Here is a 14,688-nt window from a genome sequence, read left to right as displayed (position 1 = left end):
TCATAATTGGAAAATTTTATTTGGAAACAAATAAAATATTGAGGATCTTTTTACCATACAATGTGACAACCTCAAAGCTTAGGGGTGTGAGAATTTTTATGGATGCTTAAAAACATTTTCAACTCAAATGGAGAGAGAGAGAGAGAGAGAGAGAGAGAGAGAGAGAGAGAGAGAGAACCATTAGATTGTGGTGTAAATCTCCTCGTTGAGCCATTCAAATCTTGATTGTAATTATTTTCGGGGCCTTCACTTTGAAGATTTGAAATTGGGCTTCTTTTGCGGTTACGGATTCCTTTAAATACCTCATATTTTTCCATAAACTTGGTTTCCCAATCTTAAAACAAATATCAATAAATGGTTTGTTTTGAGTAGTGAAGAACACAAGGGAGAAACTAATAAGGTAAGCATCTATGTCTAGCCATGTGTGTGTGTGTGTGTGTGTGTGTGTGTGAAAGAGAGAGATAGAGAGAGAGAGAGAGAGAAGAAGAAGAAGAAGAGAATTTTAACATTGTAGGAAGCTATCCCAAGAGACCTCAAAGATCTATCCGACGAGAGTTGAACTCAAGACCTGTTATTCAAGACGGAAATGGCATAACCAATCTACCACACTTGGGTTATAGAAAGGTTATACCATTTTCCTCCTCTTATTAACACACTCACACACCCACCCACACACACACCCGAGAAGAAGAGAATTTTAACATCGTAGGAAGCTATCCCAAGAGACCTCAAAGATCTATCCGACGAGAGTTGAACTCAAGACCTATTATTTAAGAGGGAAATGGCATAACCAATCTACCACACTTGGGTGATAGAAAGGTTATACCATTTTCCTCCTCTTTTAACACACACACACCCGAGAAGAAGAGAATTTTAACGTCGTTGGAAGCTATCCCAAGAGACCTCAAAGATCTATCCGACGAGAGTTGAACTCAAGATCTGTTATTCAAGAGGGAAATGGCATAACCAATCTACCACACTTGGGAGAGAGAGAGAGAGAGAGAGAGAGATGGGAAGCGAGGAGAAGTTTTACATACTACATAGTGCGACAATCCCAAATAACCTCAAAGATCTATCTAATGACTCTTGAACTCAAGGCTTCCTATTCAAAAGGAAAATATTAAGAACGAGTGCTCACATGTCCCGGTTTGTAGTGTTCATCTCTTGAATTAAAAATCCCACTTGTAATTCAATTGGACCTTGACTTTTGAAGTCAAAAGTTGAAAATTTTATTTATAAATCATGATAAATACGTATATTTTGGCCAAAAACCCGGTTATCTCACTACATTACCTTTAAAAAGCATTAGACTAATATTGAAACCCAATCTCTCTGTAGCCATCCACGCCGGCGTGGATGGCTAGAGAGAGTATTTGCAGAGAGAAAGTATTCGCACATGCATGCCATGCCATGCCAATTATTTAGTCACATGTAGTTTGCACACTGTATAAATATTGATATCTGATCTCTCTGTAGCCATCCGCGCCGGCGCGCATGGCTAGAGAGAGTATTTGTTGAGAGTATTCCCATAGTGATCCGCAGGCCAGTACCAGCTCGGCTGCTGCCGAATTATATTTACAAGGGGGTGGACAAGCACAGTTACAAAGCGACCTCACCCCTAATAGCGCAAGAAGTCGTCCTCCACTATGAGGTAGAAGAGATAAAGTCTTAGTCATTACTCTACATTTCTTAGCGGGTAGAGGATCCCTTTTCACCCTGCGACAACATTCCAGAATGGATGACTAGTCCATTTCGTTCTTGGGAGACATAGTTGCCGCAAGCATGTATGCTCTTTAGTCCATGTGCGCGTCTGTCGCACGTGTCAATGCAAGGAACTTGTCAATACACTGTGTGTGAGCAACAAATGGCTCCAAGCACACAACAAGCCTAAACTAGTAAGCTCAAAGATGGCGATGGTGTGTCACTCACCGCTCTACACTTGCTGTCGTGGAGGATTCCTCACCGCGAAGAAAAGGGAGATGCCGCTACGCCGTGCTCAACCGTCTCGCCGCCGTCATGCCGCCGCAATGCTCTATCTCTCTCTCTCTCTCTCTCTCTCTCTCTCTCTCTCTCTCTCTCTCTCTCTCTCTCTCTCTCTCTCGCTCACTCTCACACACACACACAAGGAGATGAAGAAGAAGAAGATGGAGATGGAGCAAGAGCACTCTTCAATTGCACAAATGAGAGAATGAGTGAATTTAAGGTTTAGTTGAATTTTATATGAGCTCGCCCCATTCACATTTGGGCACCCATGCTTAGCCAACTAATCCCTTGAATGTTCCAGTTAGAGTGCGCCTCTCATCGGCGATCACTCTTACCCTTTTCCTATTGGACCGACAAGCCTGGTATCTGACCCTACCAAATAAATAATACAGCGTCCGTCGTAGGTGATAGGAATGTGCGTGAGGGCTAACATGAAATGTGCGCGTATGTCGCACGTGTCAATGCCATTAGGCAAAATTTGGACTCACAAAGGGGCCTTATAAGGAGTTTGACTTCCTCTCTCATGTCCAAAACGAGCGTGCGGTAAAATTTTTGCAAATCAACTCTAAACTTGGCGGAGATTTGGCAGTTAGAATCTACTCTTCAAGCTCTTTCTATTGATATATAGCACGCCATGAGATTCCTCATATTTTGAAATATTCTATTTTTGATTCGAATCAAAAATAGAATATTTCAAAATATGAGGAATCTCATGGCGTGCTATATATCAATAGAAAGAGCTTGAAGAGTAGATTCTAACTTCCAAATCTCCGCCAAGTTTAGAGTTGATTTGCAAAAAATTTACCGCATGCCCCTTTTGGACATGAGAGAGGAAGTCAAACTCCTTATAAGGCCCCTTTGTGAGTCCAAATTTTGCCTAATGAAGGAACTTGCCGATACACTGTGTGCGAGCCACAAATGGCTCCAAGCACACAACAAGCCTAAACTAGTAAGCTCAAAGATGGCGATGGTGTGTCACTCACCGCTCTATGCTTGCTGTCGTTCGTGGAGGATTCCTCGCCGTGAAGAAGAGGGAGATGCCGCTACGCCGCGCTCAACCGCCTCGCCGTCGTCGTGCCACCGCAATGCTCGATCGCTCTCTCTCTCTCTCTCTCTCTCTCTCTCTCTCTCTCTCTCTCTCACACACACACACACACACACACACACACACACACACATACACACACACACAAGGAGATGAAGAAGAAGAAGATGAAGATGGAGCAAGAGCACTCTTCAATTGCACAAATGAGAGAATGAGTGAATTTTAGGTTTATTTGACTTTTATATGAGCTCGCCCATTCACACTTGGGCGCCCATGCTTAGCCAACTAATCCCTTGAATGTTCCAGTTAGAGTGCGCCTCTCATCGGCGATCACTCTTACCCTTTTTCTATTGGACCGACAAGCCCGGTACCTGACTCTACCAAATAAATAATATAGCGTCTGTCGTAGGTGATAGCAATGTGCGTGAGGGTTAACATGCCCCCCTTCCTGATGTAGATTCCGTCCTCGAAAGCTATTGAGTTGAAGCTCGTTCGTTGAGGTGAAAGAGCATTTGAGATGAATGTCCTTAGCCTTCTTCAGTCACTGCAAAATCAAACAACATTGGCACAGTAATTGCATTCTCATATACAATTAAAAACCATATGCAGTTTTAGGCAGACAACTTGATTGGTAGCATAATTCTAAACCATTTGTCAGCAATAAACATTAAATTGCAATATAATCAAACGCATAAACAGTTGTAAAGGTAAAAAATTATACAACTTCGGGGTCGCTAATTCAATGATCGAAAGGCACTAAAGATTGAGTATTAATACCATGGGTAAGCTTCTTAATTTTCTCTAGTCAATTAAGTTGTTTAATCGTGAGAGCCAAGTATTTCATGTCCGAGGGCTGGCTAGAGGCTATACCTAGAAGTTAAGCTACAATAAAAGGAATTTCTCATGAAATCATCGCCTGACCGATTACCTTTCCTTTGACCCCCCAAAGTCTTATGACCGTGATTCAATTTTGATGTGTGTGCTTATTTTGTATGCCTTGGGTTTTTGCTTTTCAAGGAAAAGCGCCCACACTGGGAACCTCTAGGGCTCTAGTACCATAGGCGATACATGTGAGTGAAGTACCCAATCAAGCTGAGATTTCTCTTCCAACTTAAGATTTTACATTGTGGCACTTTGATTTTTTTGTTTTTTCGTTTTCAGCATTTTAATTTTGTAACTTTGGGAGGTCATATAACACTGTTACCCTCCCCAAGCTCATCACATTAGTAAAATCCCTTTATAATACTTAAGCTAAAGGTCAATAGGGACCAAGCCCACTACAAAGCCCTAGTACATTCCACACAATGCTGCCTAAATCGAATTAAGAACCTAAGTAACCATTGATTATTAGGAAGGCATTCCCCATGGTATGAAGAGAAGATCACTAACACCTAGCTTGGTCAAACTACTAGATTTTTAAACCTAGACAAGTGATTATGACAAAAAATGACATTGAATTAAATGTTTGATACTAAGCAAATGTGTTGAATATTATGCTACCAATCACAATTAAAGCAGACACACATGGATGCAAAAAGATAAGGGGCAATGCTAATAAACAAAAAACACCTATTTGTGTTGATGGTCGTGCTTGATTTGTCCTAACAACAGCATCACGTTCCTGTACACACTAGGAAACACAAAGAATACCTCTAGGAGGCACATAAATGGGAAAAAGGAACTTTGCTAATCACTCCACTCTAAAATAGAAACACTCCTATCGTACTAATTCTACCTACCCTCCATCACTCGAGTGATGAGGATCAAAGCTGTTTAATGGCATAGGTTTCTGTTTCAGTGTACCGGATGCGAATGTGTAGGTTTGAGTTACTCTTTTGACTTTTATTGTGCATACTCGTTTGCTAATTGCTCTTGCTCTTTATTATTTTTGTTTTTTGTGAGTATAAGACTTTATATATACATTCCCTAAGATTGGGAGATTGAGAGGTCAGGGAGGAAGGTCGAGAGGAGAGTAAGTGAATGATGACTGTCAGCAAACACTCCCCCCTTCCTTGGGTAGATCATACCGTTTGAAATGAGCTTGTCACCCTTTGAAACCAATTGTTCCAGTTGGTAATAGGTGAGGATTTTTGCCAGTAGTTTTCTATTACCCTAGGTGCCTCGTCGAGTTGCAAGGGTGGTAAGGTACTCTCCCAAGATCGAACATGAAGTGGTTCATCAGGTGATTCTTGAACACTGGGAGGTGTGGATTCTTTTGTAGCTTCATGGAGGTCCACTACTGTAGGTGGAGGCTGTGGAGAAGCTTTTACCTCTATGGATACATTATATGATGAGCTAGAAGCTTCATGGGACTCCCCCCTTCCTGACCTAGGTGGAACAAATCGTTCTTTCTTTGGTACCCAAACTAGCTCTGGAGCGGGTGTGTAGCATTCTGTGATTTTTTTCTTTCCGCGATCGTCAATTCGTTTTGAAGCTATAGATTGGGTGCACATGGGTCAGGTGACAGGTAAGAACACAATCTATGTTTTGGCACCCAGATTTTGATCATTTCCTTGATAGTAGCCTTGGGCTTCCAATAGTCGTTTAGGAATCCAACGCCACGTTTCCTTACATTTCTTGGAGTGAGTGGGATGTTTCTTACAAGGCGCCAAAAATGTGGGCTTCTGTTTTTTAGCATCAACCATGGTCGCTAAAGAAGATTTAGGGACCCACTTGTATGTTTTCTTAGGATGAGTCTTGTCAGAAGCTATATGCATTGCTTGTAGCATATTTAAGGGTATGAGTGGTAGCATTTCATCCCCCTCATGCGTTACCCAGGTCGTCCCCCTATTTCCCCAAGTGTCTATGGTTGCTGCTAGGTGGACCCAATCCACATTGTCAGACTCAGTCATTCCAAGTAGTACATCCATATAAGAAGAATCTTCCCCAACACCAGTGTCCGCTTTACACATGTAACAATACTGCAATGGGCCGAGTGAATTGTGGTGTCAGATCTATGATTAATTATAAACCTGTTTCCTAGAGGATGTGCTCGACCAGTCACAAGATCCACTCGAATGACAGAATCTTGGAACTGCAAGTAGACATGGTTTTTAGACTAGTCATGCACCATTTTTTCTTCCCTCATGAAAGGACGTCCTAAGATCATCTCCGATGCCATAGTGTCCTTGGAGAAATCCATAACAATGAAGGTAACTCTTATTTTATGTCCAAAGACCTGGATCTCGAGATCTTCTAGCATCCCAATAGGTTTAACGATAGACCCATTGGCCAACTTCACTACAATGGTTGTGGTCACAAGGTGAGGTCTTCCCATAGTTTCCCAGCAATTTTTAGTCACAATGCTAATCCCAGCGCCACCATCAAGGATTCCCTTCACAGTTAATCCCTTAGTAGTGATTGGTATGGTCACATTAGAGTCATCACCCTCCAAGTATTGTCCCAACTTGTTAACAGGTATTTCTATAACAAGGTTCTCATCTAGATTGGGTTGTGGATCTAAGTGCTCCTCCTCTATTGGCATCTCCCCATCTCCATCCATATGTGCAAATTTTGGTAGCCCAAACTTTAGTTCTCTATTGAGGAAGGCTCGAAGAGCTGAGACTAGCTCAGGGTCTTTATATAGTTTGGACATGATGGTGGTTCTAACTTCTGAAGACATGAAATCCATCAATTTGGCAATGTTTAACGGCACCTTTTGGACTTCAGTCCCTTGACGTGGGGAAGATGGGATCTCCATTTCTTTGATAGGATCAAGTAGTCCCTCTATAAACACTCTTTCCATCAAGAAGTGAGTACGCCACTTTCCCATGACTTTAAGTCACTTTCTTCTTGGATGACACTAGGTATGGCTAAGGGTCTACGGACTTGGTGAGGTTGTTGTTGCGTAGGGAACACGGTGTCTGTAATCTGGATCTGCCTAGGTGCTGGTTCTAGATCCCTTTGGGTATCTTCTACCAAACTCCTTAATTGCTTGAGTCGCTCAATCTCCTCTGTAGGGTTTGGATAAGTTCCTATCTTCTTCTTGGATCCTAGCCATTGTGGCTCATGAAGATCTTCCTTGTTGGTTTCTATCTTAGTGGTGGTTCTAGTCTCCATGGTTTCACATGAATTAGAATCCTCTTCAGCATCGTTCATATATACGGGGTTGTCACCAGTCCTCCTTATGTTGGTCTTTGAACTGGGGTCTGACTTCGTTGCTTTTTGCGATCTCTTCCTTCGTGTTTTCTTCTTTTTCTGAGATTGGGCAATTGATGCCGTGTCTCTTTCCTCGATAATATAATTTTGTTTTTGGAGCATCGATCGTGTGAGTACGTTTACTGGTACCACAGGTGTACTTTGTGATGGCTCCTTGATAACTTCAATCAAGTTTAATGGCGCAATCTTTGGTGCATTTGGATTATTTGGACATTGGCCAATCAAATGATCTATGCCACATCGATTACACATGAGTATCGGCATTGTAGACGTGCTCGCTTGATTGGTTTGCATTAATGCGGCGTTCTTTTGTAGCCTAATAGAACACTCACCTACACGATGTGGACCTCCACACTCATAGCATTGAAGAGGTGGTCTCTTAGCAGTGTAATTGATATTTTGGCCTCTTGCCGCAAGAGCAGCTACTTGATAGACAGGTTTGACTTGTCCCCAATAGTCCTCCATGTAGTATTGTGGACTTTCTTCAAGCACATCCATCCCATAGGCAATATTAGGGTCTATATCTTCCTCGCAGCCTTCCAAACAAGCAATAGATTACTCACAACCCACTTGATTCATAGAAGTGATTCTTGGATGTGGTGGTTGCAGTCCTAGCACTGGAGGTGGTAAGGGTGTTGTTTGAACAACATTTTGGGCCCTAGGGACCATGTGTTGTGATGTTTGTTCAAGAGGTGGGGCCGGTATCAATGCAGGCACTCGAGGTGTGTGTCCATGCTAAGGTTGGTCTATTGGCCATCGCATGCTTAAATACTATGCAATCCTTAGATTGATGACCATACCTCCCACAGGCATTGTAGTTCCCATTGAATTTTACTCTAAAAGTAGGGCATTCACTGGTACTATGCGGTCCATAGCATATTGAGCACCATTGTTGCTCCCTTCTTGGATACATATGATTGTTTTGCGGAGCACGATTGTCTCTAAGACTCTCTTGAATAGCCTTGGTGAGACTGCTAAAGTCATCTCAGATATATTTGGCTCCTTAGCAATAGGCTTTAGGGTCATTGGATGATGCCCTGATGCTTGCGAGCTAATAGATTTAGGCTCAACGGACACTCTTTCTCCTTGAATCATTAAATTATCCTCCAATTGGATTGCATTGGTGGTGACTGCTTCCCAAGTGGTGATACCTCTAATGACTACGCCATTGTAGATATCCTCATGTCGTAATCCCCTAATGAATCTATCAAGCAATTGATTATTATTGAAGCGCTCATTTGGATTACAACGAGAATTCAAATGCTTCAAGCGACTAATAATGTCTCTCACCGACTCTCCTTCCTCTCGTTGGGCTTTCTGGAGTTGAGAGGCTACACCCCAAAGCACTCCCTCTCGTATGTATTCTTTCAAGAACAGTCTCCTAAGAGTAGGGTAAATCGTTTTTTCTTCCACCCTTAGGGTTCTATACCAATCCCCAGCCTTTCCACTTAAGGTTAGGCTTAAAGCATTGCTCTTATGTAGGTCATTGTGTTCTCCTAGAGAATCGCATATTTGTTCAAACACTTCGATATGCTTTCTCACACCCCCGTCTCCACTAAATTTTTGTGCGAGCTTGGCTATTTGTACTGCCTTACTTCTAGGCTCTCTATCAGGCGTGTTACGCATATTCTCAGCAAAAGATCGACCAATAGCTTGAGCAAATGTTGCTAAGTCACCTAAGTGAGCAGGCACCGTGGGTAAAGGCGCTCTAGAGACTACATGTGGAGTAGGTGTTGGCATTGGGCTTGGCGCATAGGAAGCCCTTGGGTTCCACGTTGGGTACGATGTTGTGCCATGTGGTGGCCCAAAGTTCATATGTGTGGCCCTAGGCATAACAAATATCGTATGTGACATGCTAATGCTAGCCGGTATGGTCCCATGGAAATAAGAGCTTGGGTGTTGTGGTTGTGGAGAATAGGTAGTTGAAACAATGGGAGGGGTTGGGACTACATGAGTGCGATGACCCATAGGTGCATACGATTGGTACACACTTGTAGGTACTGTTGCAGGCATTGAGCTACCATGTAGTGGTGCTTTACTAACAAATGAGGTCCATGGCGTGTTTCTCGGTATGCCCATCATTGGGGTAGGCATGGTAGCCGTGGTGTCATCAAGGGAAATATGAGCTAGACTTGGAAAGGTAAAGCTATCACTTGTGGGCTCAGATTGCACCGAGACCCCTGGAGAAACAACATATGGAGGATCCATCGGACTTACCGAGGGATTCTCCATTTGCGATAAGGTCAGTTGTTTAGCCTTTCCTATATCTAAGAATCTCATGAGACCCGTTGAAGGTATGTTGATCCCCTTGTTCTGTCTCTCTAACTCAATGACCCTATGGATGACTTCACAAACTCTTTGTTGTTGATCCTCCACACTAGTAGCCCCCATTGTGGATTGTAGGACATCTACCCAACCCATGTGATAGGTGTGACTTGTGTATAGGTTGGTTAGAGTTTCCCTTTGTAGTTCGTACTCCCAGTTCTCATTTAAGAACGCTCCATCTAGGATTGAGGTGCTAGGGGTGTCCCTTGAGCTAGATGCTATGTTGCTCTCTATGGGTTGACCCTTAGTGGTCGCTAATTCAAGAGCACTTGATTGCTCTCCTAGCAAGGATATTGACATAGGAGCTTTTGATTTTAACTCTCTTCGTTGCTCCACCTTGCGTAAGCTCTCGATTTCCTTTTCCCTTGCTGCAAGAATATACTGCTCAACCTCTTGCACTTCGGCAAGGCTTCTACCATCGGGTAATATGACCTCAGAGGGAAATAACTCTGAAGAGTCAAGAGGTGCAGTGAATGAAGTATTCACATGCACATTCTCTAAGGGCATAGGGTCTACGTTGGTCATGAATGGAGAATTTACTTCCCCACCCCCCTCATTTACATCATAAGCTCCATGTTCGGAGCGAGTGGCTCTACTAAAGGTTTCTTTCAAGTGGCTAAGCACGCTCGGCACGGACCGCGGGCCCATGGCATGCATGTCTTGGCTTGAGCTATCGAGATTAGGCATTGGGAAACCCTCCATGACATCGTAGTAAGAGGAAGAGTCACTAGCCGCTATGTTTGGGCCTTGGTTTGTACTACCTTGGATACCCGTCGAGGGCCCGGAACCTAAGGTAGGTGGATATTGAGAACTCGCGTAAGTCAAAATTCTCTCTAGTTGCTCCGTCTTTAGCACACGACCATAGTGCAGATGCATGTGCCTTTGGCACCCTACAAGCGTCGGTGAATAACTTCGAAGGTTAACCGCTTACTTTCTTAGGCATCTGTTTTCACTCATTTTTTTTTACGTTTTTAATGTTTTTTTAAATTAAAGTGTGTGATAGCTTGCAACGAGCGTATTACTCAAAGGGTCGCGGTGTGCTTTACAGCACAACGTTCGGTCACCTGAAGCTTCGTTGGTCCTCAAAAAAGTCGATTTTTAGCTACGTGTGAAGCTAAAATTCGTAATTTTAAAGGGCAACTGAGGCATGAGCCTGAGCGTGAGCTTGGGCTTGGGCCTGGGAGATATTCTCGATCCCGGTCCTACCTTTAAATTATTTTTTTATTTTTTTGTGGGATAAGGTCGTCGCGGCCTGCGCACGAGCACACACACACTCTACCTACCTACTTACAACTAATACACCTACTGTTACACACTAACACACTTCATTAGCTCTCACAGATCTACTTCCTACTTACTGTACTTTGCATTACACAGAACTAACAACCTTAATACTAATTCCTTGTGACAGAGAAAACACAGTAACCTTTCAAAACTTCATTAACAAAGAAATACACAGTAGCAACACAATCCTTATTCTCAACACACACACCTAAATTTCCTACAGTTAAAATTGCACCACAAAAGAAGCATAGAGTGCCATTCAAGCTTAGTGTATGGCATTCCCCAGCAGCGGCGCCAAAAATGTGCACATCTGTCGCACGTATCAATGTAAGGAACTTGCCGATACACTGTGTGCGAGCCACAAATGGCTCCAAGCACACAACAAGCCTAAACTAGTAAGCTCAAAGATGGAGATGGTGTGTCACTCACCGCTCTACGCTTGCTATCGTGGAGGATTCCTTGCCACGAAGAAGAGGGTGACGCCGCTACGCCGTGCTCAACCGCCTCGCCGCCGTCATGTCGCCGCAATGCTCGATCTCTCTCTCTCTCTCTCTCTCTCTCTCTCTCTCTCTCTCTCTCTCTCTCTCTCTCTCTCTCACACACACACACACACACACACACACACACACACACACACACACACACAAGGAGATGAAGAAGAAGAAGAATGGAGATGGAGCAAGAGCACTCTTCAATTGCACAAATGAGAGAATGAGTGAATTTTAGGTTTAGTTGACTTTTATATGAGCTCACCCCATTCACACTTGGGCGCCCATGCTTAGCCAACTAATCCCTTGAATGTTCCAGTTAGAGTGCGCCTCTCATCGGCGATCACTCTTACCCTTTTCCTATTGGACCGACAAGCCCGGTACCTGACTCTACCAAATAAATAATACAGCGTCTGTCGTAGGTGATAGGAATGTGCGTGAGGGTTAACAATCCATATCATACTCCCAAAGTAGAGTGACAAATTCTACTTGGTGTATGAGTGACGTCGTCATCACAAACATGATTCTAAGCATGCATACTATTTAAATTTGTGCACAAAAGAGGATTAGTCTTATAAGACAGAAACATTGTTCATTTAGAAAGCGTTTACATTTGCTTACTCTAGTGCAACATTGTAAGCATTGACAAGGTTCATACTATCCTTAAGCTGTATTCCTTGCATCCATCCAGCATCTTCAAATGGATAATTTTTTAACTTAATAAGATACCATCCGATAATCTTACCATGCCGTAGTACCTTGTCTTCATGCCGAAGGATAGCTTTGGGTTGTAGCACCTCTTCTTGGTCTTTGATTTCTGGAGGGTCTTCAATAATTGGTTCTATTGGTGGCTCTCTTTTGTAGGGCTTAAGTAGGCTCACATGAAAAGCATTGTGTATCAGTCAATGGCTGGGCAACTTGAGTTGATAAGTCATGTGGCCCGTAGGATTTTTGCCCATCGTTTGCCTCAATCGAGCCTTGGGAAACTTAAGTAAGACCCAATCATTTTCTTTGAACGTTAAGTCCCTTCTATGCTTGTCAGCAGCAACTTTTTGCCTTTGCTAAGAGATGGATATAGCCTCCTTAACCTTTTGAAAAGATTCTTGTAGGTCACGGCTATACTCATCAGCGACGAAGATCTTCCTATGTACTTTAAGTAGCAAGGGACTTTTAGGTCTTCCCTCTATGATCTCAAAAGGTGCTTTTCCTATAGTAGTATGGACAGTATTATTGTACGCATACTCTACAAGGGGTAATTAGTTCTCCCATTGCGATCATTGATCTACTTCTGTACCATAAGTCTTTAGTAGATTGAGTATCGTAAGATTAGCTATCTCACTTTGGCTATCCGTTTGTGGGTGGTAGGTCGTAGAGAAATTCAATCTTGTATCTAGATTTTCAAAGAGACCTTTCCAAAAATTACTGGTCATTCTAGGATCTCTATCTGACACGATGGATGTTGGTAATCCATGGTGGTCGAAAATTTGAGATGTGAAGATGGTTGCCATTTGGTGTGCCATAATAGCCTTTTTGACAGGAATAAAGTGTGCTAAACCTGTCGACTACTGTCAATATTCCCGTATTCCCATGGATAGACTTGGGTAATCCAAAGATAAAATCCATGGATATACTCTCCCAAGGTTTCTTCCCTCTATCATACTTAGTCTTTTTGGCATACCACACATTTTGAAACATACACTTGTATGTCCACTTTCATGGTAGGCCAATAGAAGTATGTCTATACTCCTCGTAGGTTGAATGCCTCTATGCCTAGCATAGCGTTGAGCATGGGATTCATACATGACTTTCTCACAAAGGGAATGGGTAACACATAGCCTATTGCCATGGAGAAGATAACCATCCTGCAAGGTGAATGGTTCCTCTTTGACCAAACGTTGTACGAAATGCGGTCTTTAGGATATCTTCATCCACTATCCTTATTTGATGATAGACACTTTTAAGGTCAATCCTACTGAAGTAGGTAGAGCCTTGTAGCTTATCAAACAGATCTTCTATCCAAGGTACATGAAATCTATTTTTGATACTGATATGGTTTAGTGCTCGTTAGTCCACACACATACGGTATATACCATCTTTATTTTGCACTAAAAGGACTGGAGAACAAAAGGGAGAGGAGCTAGGCCTCACCATCCCTTTGTCTACCAATTCTTGTACTTGCCTCATGATCTCCTCTTGTTGAGCTTGGGAAACTCGATAAGGAGGCATCTTAGGCGGTGAGCTTCCTGGTAGGAGCTCAATTTGATGGTCATCATCCCCTCATTTTTGAGGTAAGTCCATAGGGATATCATCGATGAAAACATCTTGGAATCCATTTAGAAAAGTAGACAAGTCTAACTCTTCTTGATTCCTACCATTTTCATTTGATAGACCATTAGCGTCATTAGTGGATTCCTTGACAAAAATCATGTACGCAAAAAACGAGCTTTTCATTGACTTATTAAAAGCTGGTGAATTTACAAGTGGTATTGTACGACCAGACTCATTAGAATCTAAATACATGTTCTTTCCCCTGTAAGTAAAGTAGATTCTCCTTTCAGGGAACTTCATATTGGCAGCCATGCGATCAAACCATGGCGCCCCTAGGATAGCATCCTCATGTTGGAGAGAGGAGAGATGAAAAAGTCTTCTTTGTTGACATAGCTTTGGACATGAAGCCTCAACTTCCCAATCAAGGGAGTAATGGAGGCTTGCTGTCCCTTGAAAGTTGTGTCATCCATTACAATATCTCCCATCTTAAAAGCTTGAATGCCCAACTTGGTGGCCAACTCCATTGATATGAAGTTGTGAGTAGAGCCAGCTCAAACAAGATGAAAGCATCATGCTCCCTTACCTTTTCCCAAGCATAGGAGAGAGATGATCCTCTGCAATAGCATCCTCTTTTGGAGCTTCGATGGTGGAAGCCCTAGGAGTTTCATTGCGAGAATTTTTCTTCGGGCAAGAACGATAGCCATGTTCTTGCTCCCCACACTTAAAACACTTATGGTCCTTGCAAAAAGCTTCAAGATCTTCATGAGAGAGTTTGTTTTTACCTTTGGAAACTCCCTTCTCCTTGGATCTATTGTTGTTGTTGTAGGAAGTGCCTTGGGAAGAATTTTGGACATTGGTTTTGCCCTTTGCATTATTTTTGTCTTTGTTTTCCATGGGTTTGACATTCCATCCAGCCCCTTGTTGGAAATTGATGCAGGAAGCAACCATGGTGTGGTGGATTACTTCGGTGATAGAACCAGGTCGTTAGGAGTTGACATACTCGGACATTTCTTCAGGTAATCCCACACAAAATTGTTGCTTTTGCTTGGCAAAGTCTATCTTTTGGAAGACAGTAGATATAAATCCCAAAACTTGTCCACATATTTGTGAATAGACTTATGTGAGAGAAGCTTCAAA

Source organism: Adiantum capillus-veneris, chromosome 1 (assembly GCF_014529385.1).
Source record: "Adiantum capillus-veneris isolate H3 chromosome 1, ASM1452938v2, whole genome shotgun sequence".
Taxonomy (NCBI): Eukaryota; Viridiplantae; Streptophyta; class Polypodiopsida; order Polypodiales; family Pteridaceae; genus Adiantum; species Adiantum capillus-veneris.
The sequence above is the reverse complement of the archived record's forward strand: the minus strand, read 5'-3'. Positions refer to the sequence as shown.